Source organism: Lampetra planeri, chromosome 82, assembly GCF_965212315.1.
Source record: "Lampetra planeri chromosome 82, kcLamPlan1.2.h2, whole genome shotgun sequence".
Lineage (NCBI taxonomy): Eukaryota > Metazoa > Chordata > Hyperoartia > Petromyzontiformes > Petromyzontidae > Lampetra > Lampetra planeri.
In genome coordinates this window covers 4,052,707-4,064,791 of record NC_136186.1, presented here as the reverse complement: position 1 = coordinate 4,064,791, position 12,085 = coordinate 4,052,707, and the positions used below count along the sequence as shown (strand labels likewise).

Genomic DNA, 12,085 nt, shown 5'->3' with positions numbered 1-12,085 from the left:
TCACCTACTGCAATGCTCCGTGCGTTATTTGGGACACATAGTCAGTGCGGACGGGGTGGCCACGGACCCAGAGAAGACGGCATGCGTCCGCAACTGGCCAACCCCAGCCTCAGTTGGGGACGTACGTCGCTTCCTTGGGATCGCCTCATATTATCGCAGGTTCGTTCCGAACTTTGCTATGATCACTAGGCCCTTGCACCTCCTTACGGGCAAGGGTCGGAGGTTCAGTTGGGGACCGCCGGAGGAAGCGGCGTTTGAGGGCCTACGCGATCGGTTAGCGACGGCGCCGACATTAGATTATCCGGATTTTGATCGACCTTTTATTCTGGATACGGTCGCTAGTGACACCGGGTCGGGGCCGTTCTGTCACAGTCCAAGGGCGGTGTGGAACGCGTGGTAGCCTACGGTAGCCATGTGCTGACCCGGCAGAAACCCACTACTGCGTTACTCTATTGGCTATTGGCTATTTTCTCCGCCAATATCGGCCGTATATATACGGCCGTTCGTTTATTGTGCGCACGGACCATGCGGCTCTGCAATATGCCCTGAAAGTTGACCAACCATCTGGCCAACTTGCACGATGGTTGGAGACCCTGCAGGAATTTTCCTTCGACATTCAATATCGGAAGGGGTCGCGTCATGCGAACGCGCTCTCCAGATTACCACAGGGGTCCCCGTGTGCTTGCGCGTCGGGTACGAATAGGTGTACGCCGGTTCAGCTACCCCCTCGGCTTGTCGTGTCAGCTGTCGAGGTGCCTGGGGCTCCAGTGTGCCCAGGACCGGCCGATGGGGTTCTGAACCTGCCGCGCTCGGTATGGAGTCGCGAACAATTGTTTGACGACACGTTTGGGGCTTTACGGAGTCGGGCTGTGAAGGGAGCGGGGGGACTGCTGTCCGGTGGGACTCCGGGGGCCGCTCTCCGGGATGGTTTGCTCATGTGCAGGGAGGGGTTGCATGACCGCTGGCGTCTGGTGGTACCGTCGTTGTTACGGTACGAATTGATTCGGACTCTGCACTGCGACACTTTATTACATCTCGGGGTGCAGAAAACTTTGTTAACATTGCAGCGAGACTACTTCTGGCACGGCATGACAACGGATGTCGTCGGCCACATTCGGGCGTGTCCCGAGTGTGCACGGCGGAAGCCGCCTAAAAACCCATATGTGCCGCCGGTGCAGTCTATACAGGTGTCTCGAATCAACGAGTTGGTGGCGCTGGATATTTTGGGACCCTTCCCGCCATCCGCTAGGGGTAATACATTTTTGCTGGTCGGGGTGGAATATCTTTCCCGTTGGCCGATGGCTTGGCCCTTACCTGACCAGTCGGCGGCGTCTATCACGGACGCCTTCCTGTTTGGATATGTAATGGACAAAGGGGCGCCGGAAAGGCTACTCACGGATCAGGGGCGAAATTTTTCTTCTAAATTGTTGGCGGAAGTGTGCGCTGCTCTGGGAACCAAGAAGGTTCGTACGTCTCCCTACCACCCGCAGACGGATGGCATGGTGGAACGGCTTAATCGGACGCTGTCGGCCATGTTATGTCACACGGTTGACGAGAAATAAGCTGATTGGGACTTGCATATACCTGGGGTACTCTACGCGTATCGGATGACGCCTCATGCGTCCACAGGGTATTCTCCATTTTTTCTAATGTACGGCCGCGAGAACGTGCCGCCGGTGGAAGTACAGCTGGGTACGGGGGCGAAGGATCCTGTTAAGCCTCTCCCCGAGTACATTCAGGACACTGTTCGACGTGTCGCCGAGGCACGGGAGGGGGCCCGATTGGCTACTGCCAAGATTCAGGCGCGGAACGAGCGTTGCTCCCGGCGCTCGACCGGTCAATGCCCTTGGTGAGTGGGGGACATGGCATGGCTGCACTGTCCTTGAAATTGATTGGTCCACACCCGAGACAGCTTTTCTTAGAGCCTAGTCTCACATGGTGTTGGACCAGATGACACCAAAAGGCGCACAACTCAAAGACAATGCACCATCAGAGTATGAGAGCTCGGGGTAAAGCATTTACACCATTGGAACCTCCTTTGCCAGTAGCAAAATATGATAGTTGTGTTTTTTTACCCTTTTATCTGGAAACAAAACTGACACCTGAGACCATCCTTCTCCCTGCCATGCTGGAATCGCACCCGCCTCTCACCCTTCATCCTGCGGATGTTTGACGCACAGGATTGCACCACTTGGCCATCACGTGGCCACCAGGCGCTTGTTGGTGAACACAACCCCTGGGCCTGGCTCAAGGGGTGACATCAATATAGAATGTATGTAAGGATGCCCCCCAATAGACTCCCCCTGGAACTCTACTAGACACGTCCCACTGGGTCGAAGACCCCAGGGCTGGCCCAGGACATGCTGGCGGGACTATGTCACTCTGCTGGCCTGGGAAGGCTTGGGAATTCCCCAGGATGAGCTAGAGTCTGTCGCCAGAGAAAGGGAGGCCTGGACTGCCCTTCTCAGCATGTTGCCACCGCGACCCTCGCCAGGACAAGCATTTTTAGAAACTAACGAATAAAGCTGTGATTCTTCTTGGCCACAGATATTACTCTGTGGATTCAGAATATGAACTGATTTAAATTACCATCTCTGCTGGCTTATACAATGAAGGCTGTCCTGCCTATGATTCATCCTCTATCCAAGCAGACTTATTTTGTATTAGAAACTTACAGATCCTGAAGATATCAATATGGAATATAATCTTGAGTCTCTTTGGCAGGCGAGGCTGCATTGGTTCGGTCATGAATCCTGCATTCCCAGACACGGCATGCTCAAGCATCTTTTGTTTGTCCAGATATTAGGGGCTGAACAGACATGGCATTGGCTAGAGAAGAGATTGGAGGATGTGAAGGTGATCGGACCTGCCGATGACTGGTGCCGGCAGTGTCAAGATTGGCGTCTGTGGAGGAGGTCCGTGAGGTATGCTGCAGGGCAGTTAATAGATATTTTCTCTGCAACAACGATGAGGTCGGAAGAGCGACGCCCACATGAATAGGTGGAACGCTGGGTTCCTAAAACCCAGCAAGACAGTGGGGAGCACATCTGGTTCATCTGTCAGTCATCCCTTGACACCTGGATCATTCCCATTACCTGCTGACAAGGAATCCGCACTTACATGGCCTTAAATTGCACCTATCATGGCATTAGCACTGGGATAAGGTTACTTGAAATTCGTCATGAATGGTTGATATTTGTTTATATATGTTAATGATGCATGTGAAATGTATGTGTATTTTAGAGTTTATCTTCGTGGGGACCTGTGGTGCAGTTATTTCACTGCATTATGAACTGAACAATTAGTTTGATTATCACCGACAGCCAGAGGTGGGACAAAGTCATTGTTATGCAAGTCCAAGTCGAGTCGCAAGTCATCAAATTCATGACTCGAGTCTGACTCGAGTCCAAGTCACATGACTCGAGTCCACATCTCATAGGTGGGACAAAGTCATTGTTATGCAAGTCCAAGTCGAGTCGCAAGTCATCAAATTCATGACTCGAGTCTGACTCGAGTCCAAGTCACATGACTCGAGTCCACACCTCTGCCGACAGCAAACATGATTGATAAGTGAAAGCTGAACTGCTTGTGGGCCTCTGCTATATTGATTGATCTTAAATTAATTACATGGTGAAGTGAGGAAGCGTCAATACTGAGCAGATGAAGGCGGCTAGGCATGGTTCTGGACACAACCACTTTTTACCATGCCAGTGTGTGACAGTGTCAAGTTTGTATTTGCAGTGAATAATATTAACTATTGAACATGGAGGTAAAATCAAAACAATCGTTTAATTTAGTTCCCCTCTGGAACTTTTTGGAAGAATGGAAACAGGAAATTAACAGCACATATGCTACTGAAGTTATATCTGTTTATCCAAGCATTCAAGCAAATCTCAGCCTGGCTTCACACCTCTAAAGTTGCGATTGAACATTTATTTTTGCATTTCTGCATAATACAAATAGTATTATTCCCAACAGCCTTTGCTATGTTAGCTGAAATTTGCTTTAATAAATACTACTTTTGCAGCCAGGCAGCCGAAATTGTGTGCTTGGTGTTTTGGGTTAACATTTATTTTGAAGATATTAGTGCTTCCAGGCATATTTATAACCATTTGCCCACTCATTGTGTGCTTTAACAGCCCGTGTGATGAATTGGGGATAATCTTGAATATATATATAAATATAGACGTGTAAGTCATGTGTGACTGTGTATATATTCATTCCTCTGGGCCTCGATACTGATGAAGATGGTGTGGACATTTTTTTTTCTGTCTGCAGCTGATGCTTCTTCTGATGCTTCCTCTGCAGAATTGGTCTGATGGAGCAAAGGGACTCAGCGCAGCTCGGTAGACCAAGACAACGATGGGACCAGTATGCAAACAGTATGGATTCTACTGGAAATTTTACACAGGACCAGAGATCTCCAACGGGAAAGAAAGCCTTCAAGTGCACTGTGTGTGGGAAGGCATTTTCAAGTTTATCTTATCTTAAAATACACCAGAGAACACACACAGGAGAGAAACCCTTCAAGTGTAGTGTGTGTGGGAAGGCATTTTCAAGTTCATCTTATCTTAAAAAACACCAGAGAACACACACAGGAGAGAAAGCCTTCAAGTGTACTGTGTGTGAGAAGGCATTTTCAAGTTCATTTTATTTTAAAATACACCAGAGAACACACACAGGAGAAAATGCCTCCAAGTGCACTGTGTGTGAGAAGGTATTTTCAAGTTCATTTAATCTTAAAATACACCAGAGAACACACACAGGAGAGAAACCCTTCAAGTGTAGTGTGTGTGGGAAGGCATTTTCAAGTTCATCTTAGCTTAAAAAACACCAGAGAACACACACAGGAGAGAAACCCTTCAAGTGCACTGTGTGTGGGAAGGCATTTTCAAGTTCATTTTATCTTAAAATACACCAGAGAACACACACAGGAGAGAAACCCTTCAGGTGTAGTGTGTGTGGGAAGGCATTTTCAGATGTATCTGCTCTTAAAAAACACCAGAGAACACACACAGGAGAGAAAGCCTTCAAGTGCACTGTGTGTGGGAAGGCATTTTCAAGTTCATCTTATCTTAAAATACACCAGAGAACACACAGGAGATAAACCCTTCAAATGCACTGTGTGTAGGAAGGCATTGTCAAGTTCATTTTATCTTAAAAAACACCGGAGAACACACACAGGAGAGAAACCCTTCAAGTGTAGTGTGTGTGGGAAGGCATTTTCAAGTTCATCTTATCTTAAAAAACACCAGAGAACACACACAGGAGAGAAACCCTTCAAGTGCACTGTGTGTGGGAAGGCATTTTCAAGTTCATTTTATCTTAAAATACACCAGAAAACACACACAGGAGAGAAACCCTTCAGGTGTAGTGTGTGTGGGAAGGCATTTTCAGATTTATCTGCTCTTAAAAAACACCAGAGAACACACACAGGAGAGAAAGCCTTCAAGTGCACTGTGTGTGGGAAGGCATTTTCAAGTTCATCTTATCTTAAAATACACCAGAGAACACACACAGGAGATAAACCCTTCAAATGCACTGTGTGTGGGAAGGCATTGTCAAGTTCATTTTATCTTAAAAAACACCGGAGAACACACACAGGAGAGAAACCCTTCAAGTGCACTGTGTGTGGGGAGACATTTTCAAGTTCATTTTATCTTAAAAAACACCAGAGAACACACACAGGAGAGAAACCCTTCAAGTGCACTGTGTGTGGGAAGGCATTTTCAAGTTCATCTTATCTTCAACTCCACCAGAGAATGCACAAAGGAGAGAACCCCTTCAAGTGCAGTGTGTGTGAGAAGGCATTTTCACATTCATCAAATCTTAAAATACACCAGAGAACACACACAGGAGAGAAACCTTTCAAGTGCACTCTGTGCGGGAAGGCGTTTGCACAGTCACAACAGCTTCATAGACACCAGAGAACACACAGGCATCAGAAGACCCCCAAGGTGTGTAGTCTGAAATCGACTTGTGAAAGTCAAAGTGCTGCAATGAGCCCATCCCTCCTGAAAAAAGAACCAGAAGTAAATTCCAGCTTGGACACTATGAAATGTATCAAGGTGAAATTTGAAGAGGCGACGGTGAAGAGCGAAGAAGTGACAGTGAAGAGCGAAGAAGTGAAGGTCAAATGTGAAGATGAACATTCAACTCCAAAATTGGACCTTCACGTCAATGGAGGCAACGTGAAGCAGGAGGAGAATTCTGACTGTGAGGCAGAGCGAGGCAAATCCCAGCAGTTTGTGGAAGTGGAGGTGTGGGTGGACTTCTTAGACAATACAAAGTCAAATGGAGAACCTGTAGATGTGTAAGATTGAGACAATGAAGCTCCAATAGATTCACATTTGTCACAGGCCTTTAAGGAAAAGAACTTGAAGTTGAACACTCCATTCCTAGGTTCAACCTGCAGAGTAAGAGCCGTCAGTATTTGCGGACCTGTGGGTTAGGTAGATCTCTAACTAGGAGCGAGAGCCAATGAGCTCCCAAGCATTCACTATGTTATAATAATATTAGCATTTATATAGTGCTTGCTTAATCGCCTCAGCAACTCGGAGTTTTGTTTCATCTCATCACAAACACTCGAAGAGCACGCCTTTTGGTGTCCTCTGGATTAACACCGTTTGATACTAGGCTCGAAAGAAAGCTGTCTCTGGTTTGGACCAATCAGTTTCAAAGACAATGCATATATTGTGTCCTATGACTAACCACACGGCGATTCGAGGGGAGAGAATTTCACGTAAAAACAGAGGCACGACACATACATGGAGACTACTGCAAGTTACAGAAGACTACAAGCGACAGAGAGTACTGCGACGGGCAGACTCCGGGGCATGGCCTCGAGATCAACAATGGGTGTTGTGTCTCGCAGAGAAGAGGGGGCGAGGTTATGCTCGGTGCTGAGTTCGGCATGGACCGACAGAGTATCGCTGAGAGTTTTATTCTACATTCATCCTGATGTTTTGAGTCGCTTGCAAAGTCAAGGATTGCGATAAGTTCTATTGTACTAAGCTTTCACAGTTGTTTAAGAGGTGTGCAAATACAATTTACAAGTTTTGAGAGTGAGTTCCAGCTCCCACGAGCAGCTGCGATCGGCAGGCTCCGGGGAACCTGCCCCCGTGACTGGCACATCATCAACGAGCTGCACCAGCAGAAGCCACGAGTCTACGAAATCAACACAAAGAGTTACTGCAAGCAGCAAGCTCTGGGGTGGGAATTCTGCAATCAACCAAGGATGAAGAGGCTTGCCGAGTAGCAATTGGTCACCGAGTACGAGCTCGGCGCTGACAGAAGAAGTATCGCTCAAAGTTATTCTACACTGAGTGCCAGCTCCCACGAGCAGCTGCAGCCCGAGAGATAGAGTGACGAGCAACGACGAGCAATCAACCGGGAGAAAGGGTGAAAGCCCAATTATCGACCAAGCCAGCATCGTAGAGAACCAGCTGCACGTGCAACCAGGCATCGCCAGAGAGCACGGAGCCGGAGAGAGAGCGCAGCAGCGCCACCGAGCAAGGGTGTCAGCTTCCAGCGGACGAGCGGCGAGCGCTGACGAGCGGCGAGCGCTGTCGAGCACCTTCAAAGACAAGCATCGTGCCGACTCAGCTCATTCAGCAGGGGAAAGAGCCTGACCAGCCTCCCGTGAGGAAGAGGAGAGCACCAGCGAGAGCGCCGTGGGTTCGACCCACACACACCGACCAGCACCAGCTGTGAACCAAGACAAGAGTGAGGAACGGCGACCAGCAGACAAGCTGCGGGCGCTATCTGACAACGGAATCATCGCGCGCCGCCGACGGCGAGCGTTGTGCCCACTCTTCATCCAGCAGTGGGCAGCAGCTCCAGCTGCCGCCGAGCGAGAGAGAGCGAGGAAGCTGTGTGTATGACCCTCCCCCACACTCACATACTCACCACGTATCACCCAGCGTCTGCTTGACGCAAAGAATTGATCAAGGAGACAAAACCACCAAACACACACATAACGCACATACCGGGACTAATAAGAAGAAGAATGATAAGAGTGCGTCAACTATTAGCTGATAATGAAGAACATTGCTGCCCATTGAGTCACATGGATACGGTCGTTGAGAGGTATTTTAGTCGTTCTTTTTGTTAATTTTAACTGTACCGATGAATTCATTGACGAAACTTAACGTTTAGAAACCTATGTTACGAATCCACACACTAACAGGGAGACTATTGTGTTGAAATCTTTCTTTTCATCACAGAATCTTGCCCGCAAATTTATCGACTCCTTAGCCAATTGATAAGCATTTGCAGAAGCAGGCACACTGCCGCACAAACATTGTTCCGAGACAGATAGTTAATTACAGTGATACCTCGGTTCACGAACTTAATTCGTGAACTGACTCTGGTCGCGAACCGAATTGGTCGTGAACCGAGGCACATTTCCCCACAGGGTTCAATGTAAATCCGGTTTATCCGTTCTGACCTTTTTTTTTGGTTTTTGAAGCACAAAAATATGAAACAAATTACAATACACATTAGTACTGTACAGTATAGTAATGTATAAAGAGAGAACACTAACCTTGCTTGAGATGACTTCAGTAAGCACTCAAACAGGTGAACTGTACAATACAGTAAGTACAGTATTGTACAGTACAGTAGTACAGTACTGTATGTGCTAAAAAGCACACCAACAAGCAAAAAGTCACTGAAAGTGTCTTCACAGTACTCACAGTACTTCTTTCTGTGTCTCTTCTTCTCTCCACGATCTTCCTACAGGAAGTCACGACCATGTGACAGCCTGGAAATAGCATTAAAATGGCCGCGGCTCCTGTTCGTGAACCGAAGCGGAGTTCGTGAACCGGAGCATATTTTTATGAACTTTTCTGTTCGTGAACCGAGTTGTTCGTGAACAGAAGCGTTCGTGAACCGAGGTATCACTGTACATAATCTACCAATGAATTCATTGAGGTCTACTTTTGCCTTCGGGACATGTTTCTTTATTGCCGTTCGTATGAATATCGTCACATTTATTTTAAGGACTTTTTTCTATTGCCGTATATGCTCGTGTTACTCTGAGAAATGAACCGATTCCTCTGTTACCCAGTTTAACAACGTAATCATTGAGGGTTAAATGTACGGATCAATGAGGAGCACATCTCCAGGAGTACTGTGTTGACAATTCCAAGTGTAATAAATGACTCTTTCTCAATGTCGATCTCCGTTGTCCTTTATTTGGGTTCGTAGAATCTCGTTCACACGGCGTCCTCGCTCAGGCCCGCATCTCTCCCAACGATCACTCCACAGCCACTCTGCGGCTCGTTCTGCAGCCTCACTGCTGCTCCGCCCTGCAGCCACACCGCTGCTCCGTCTGCAGCTTCACTGCTGCTCCGCTCTGCAGCTAGCCTTTCACCGCTCGCTAGCCATCTGCGTCCTGACACCGATGGTTGACGGTGCCGACGTCTCCCACTGCGTGGCGACCGCGCCACTCTCCCCGTACTGCCCAGCGTGGCCTCCTCCCGTTTCACTCCGTCTCAACTCCCCGTTCCCCTTCCGGTTCTCTCCCTAAATCCTCTCCCCCACGTGACCCTAACTCCTCGCTCTCCTCACGTGACGCAGACTCCGCCCCCCCTCAATCTTTGCTCGCATTACACGACCCCCCCCCCCTGATGAAAACCCAGCCGTCCCCGGCTGCAATAAATATAATAAAATAATGCGAGCAACATTTTAACCATCTGGCATCACCGGACAACGGAGAATATAACAACGATAACAAGAACAACAAGAACAAGAAAACAACGAAAGGAAAGGGATTTGGAACGCGTGCGGGTCGCCGGCCCGTCCCGAACGGGCGGCGGCCCCCCCCACAGTCCGAGAACGCGACGGGGTTTTAAGAGCGACGGGAGTAGAACCGCCCGCCGCTGTAGGAGGCCCGTCAATGCCAAGGTCCCGTTCCCCAGAGAGACCCAAGTCCAGGGTCTCCCGCAACCGTGTCTGTGGTGGGGTTGGAGGGGCAGCGGGGTCATATGGCCCCGTCGCCGTGGTAGGTCCACCCAGAGCAGGATTCGCCGCATCCGCCTGCGTCATGGCTGGTTCGTCTGTAGAAGGCACGACAGGCGCGCTTGCAGGGTCAACAGGCAAGGGCAGAGGTGCGTCGGGTGCAACAGACACCGGCAAGGCAACATCAGGAGATGACGCATCCGTCCACTGGGCCACGTAGAGCTTCAACCTAGACGTATGGACGTACCAGCGCCGCGATCCGAACCGAACCCGCGCGGACTGCGGGTTAGGGACTTCAATAAGCTTAACCGGCCCTTGCCATGGTTTGTGAAGCTTAGGGGAGGGCCCCGGCCGCACCTGCGGGCAGTGCAGCCATGCCATGTCCCCCACTCGCCAGGGGCATTTACCGGTCGAGCGCCGGGCGCAACGCTCGTTCCGCGCCTGAGTCTTGGCAGTAGCCAATCGGGCCCCCTCCCATGCCTCGGCGACGCATCAAACAGTGTCCTGAATGTACTCGGGGAGAGGCTTAACAGGACCCTTCGCCCCCGTACCCAGCTGTACTTCCACCGGCGGCACATTCTCGCGGCCGTACATTAGAAAAAATGGAGAATACCCTGTGGAAGCATGAGGCGTCATCCGATTCGCGGAGAGTACCTCAGGTATATGCAAGTCCCAATCAGCTTGTTTCTCGTCAACCGTGTGACATAACATGGCCGACAGCGTCCGATTAAGCCGTTCCACCATGCCATCCGTCTGCGGGTGGTAGGGAGACGTACGAACCTTCTTGGTTCCCAGAGCAGCGCACACTTCGCCAACAATTTATAAGAAAAATTTCGCCCCTGATCCGTGAGTAGCCTTTCCGGCACCCCTTTGTCCAGTACATATCCAAACAGGAAGGCGTCCGTGATAAGACGCCGCCGACTGGTCGGGTAAGGGCCAAGCCAAGCCATCGGCCAACGAGAATTATTCCACCCCGTCCAGCACAAATTTATTACTCCTAGCGGATGGCGGGAAAGGTCCCAAAATATCCAGCACCACCAACTCGTTGATTCGAGACACCTGTATAGACTGCACCGGCGGCACATATGGGTTTTTAGGCGGCTTCCGCCGTGCACACTCGAGACACGCCCGAATGTGTCCGACGACATCCGTTGTCATGCCGTGCCAGAAGTAGTCTCGCTGCAATGTTAAAAAAGTTTTCTGCACACCGAGATGTAATAAAGTGTCGCAGTGCAGAGTCCGAATCAATTGGTACCGTAACGACGACGGTACCACCAGACGCCAGCGGTCATGCAACCCCTCCCTCCACATGAGCAAACCATCCCGGAGAGCGGCCCCCGGCGTCCCACCGGACAGCAGTCCCCCCGCTCCCTTCGCAGCCCGACTCCGTAAAGCCCCCAACGAGTCGTCAAGCAATTGTTCGCGAATCCATACCAAGCGTGGCAGGTTCAGAACCCCATCGGCCGGTCCTGGGCACACCGGAGCCCCAGGCACCTCGACAGCTGACACGACAGGCCGAGGCGGTAGCTGAACCGGCGTACACCTATTCGTACCCGACGCGCAAGTGCACGGGGACCCCTGTGGTAATCTGGAGAGCGCGTCCGCGTTCGTGTGACGCGACCCCTTCCGATATTGAATGTCGAAGGAAAATTCCTGCAGGGTCTCCAACCATCATGCAAGTTGGCCAGATGGTTGGTCAACTCTCAGGGCATATTGCAGAGCCGCATGGTCAGTGCGCACAATAAACGAACGGCCGTATAGATACGGCCGATATTGGCGGAGAAAATAGACAATAGCCAATAGTTTGCGGCGAGTAACGCAGTAGCGGGTTTCTGCCGGGGACAGCACATGGCTACCGTAGGCTACCACGGGTTCCACGCCTCCCTTGGACTGTGACAGAACGGCCCCGATCCCGGTGTCACTAGCGTCCGTATCCAGAATAAAAGGTCGATCAAAATCCGGATAGTCCAATATCGGCGCCGTCGCCAACCGATCGCGTAGGCCCTCAAACGCCGCTTCCGGCGGTCCCCAACTGAACCTCTAACCCTTGCCCGTAAGGAGGTGCAAGGGCCTAGCGATCATAGCAAAGTTCGGAACGAACCTGCGATAATATGAGGCGAAC

General features: G+C 50.2%; 1 pseudogene across 1 annotated transcript; it reads left to right on the top strand.

Moving 5' to 3' along the window:
* Positions 1 to 2,753: 2,753 nt before the first annotated feature.
* On the top strand, positions 2,754 to 9,297 carry LOC144738421 (uncharacterized; annotated as a pseudogene). Its single transcript, XR_013589259.1, has 2 exons — positions 2,754 to 2,924; positions 4,309 to 9,297. The product of XR_013589259.1 is annotated as an uncharacterized LOC144738421 (transcript).
* The last annotated feature ends 2,788 nt before the right edge of the window (positions 9,298 to 12,085 follow it).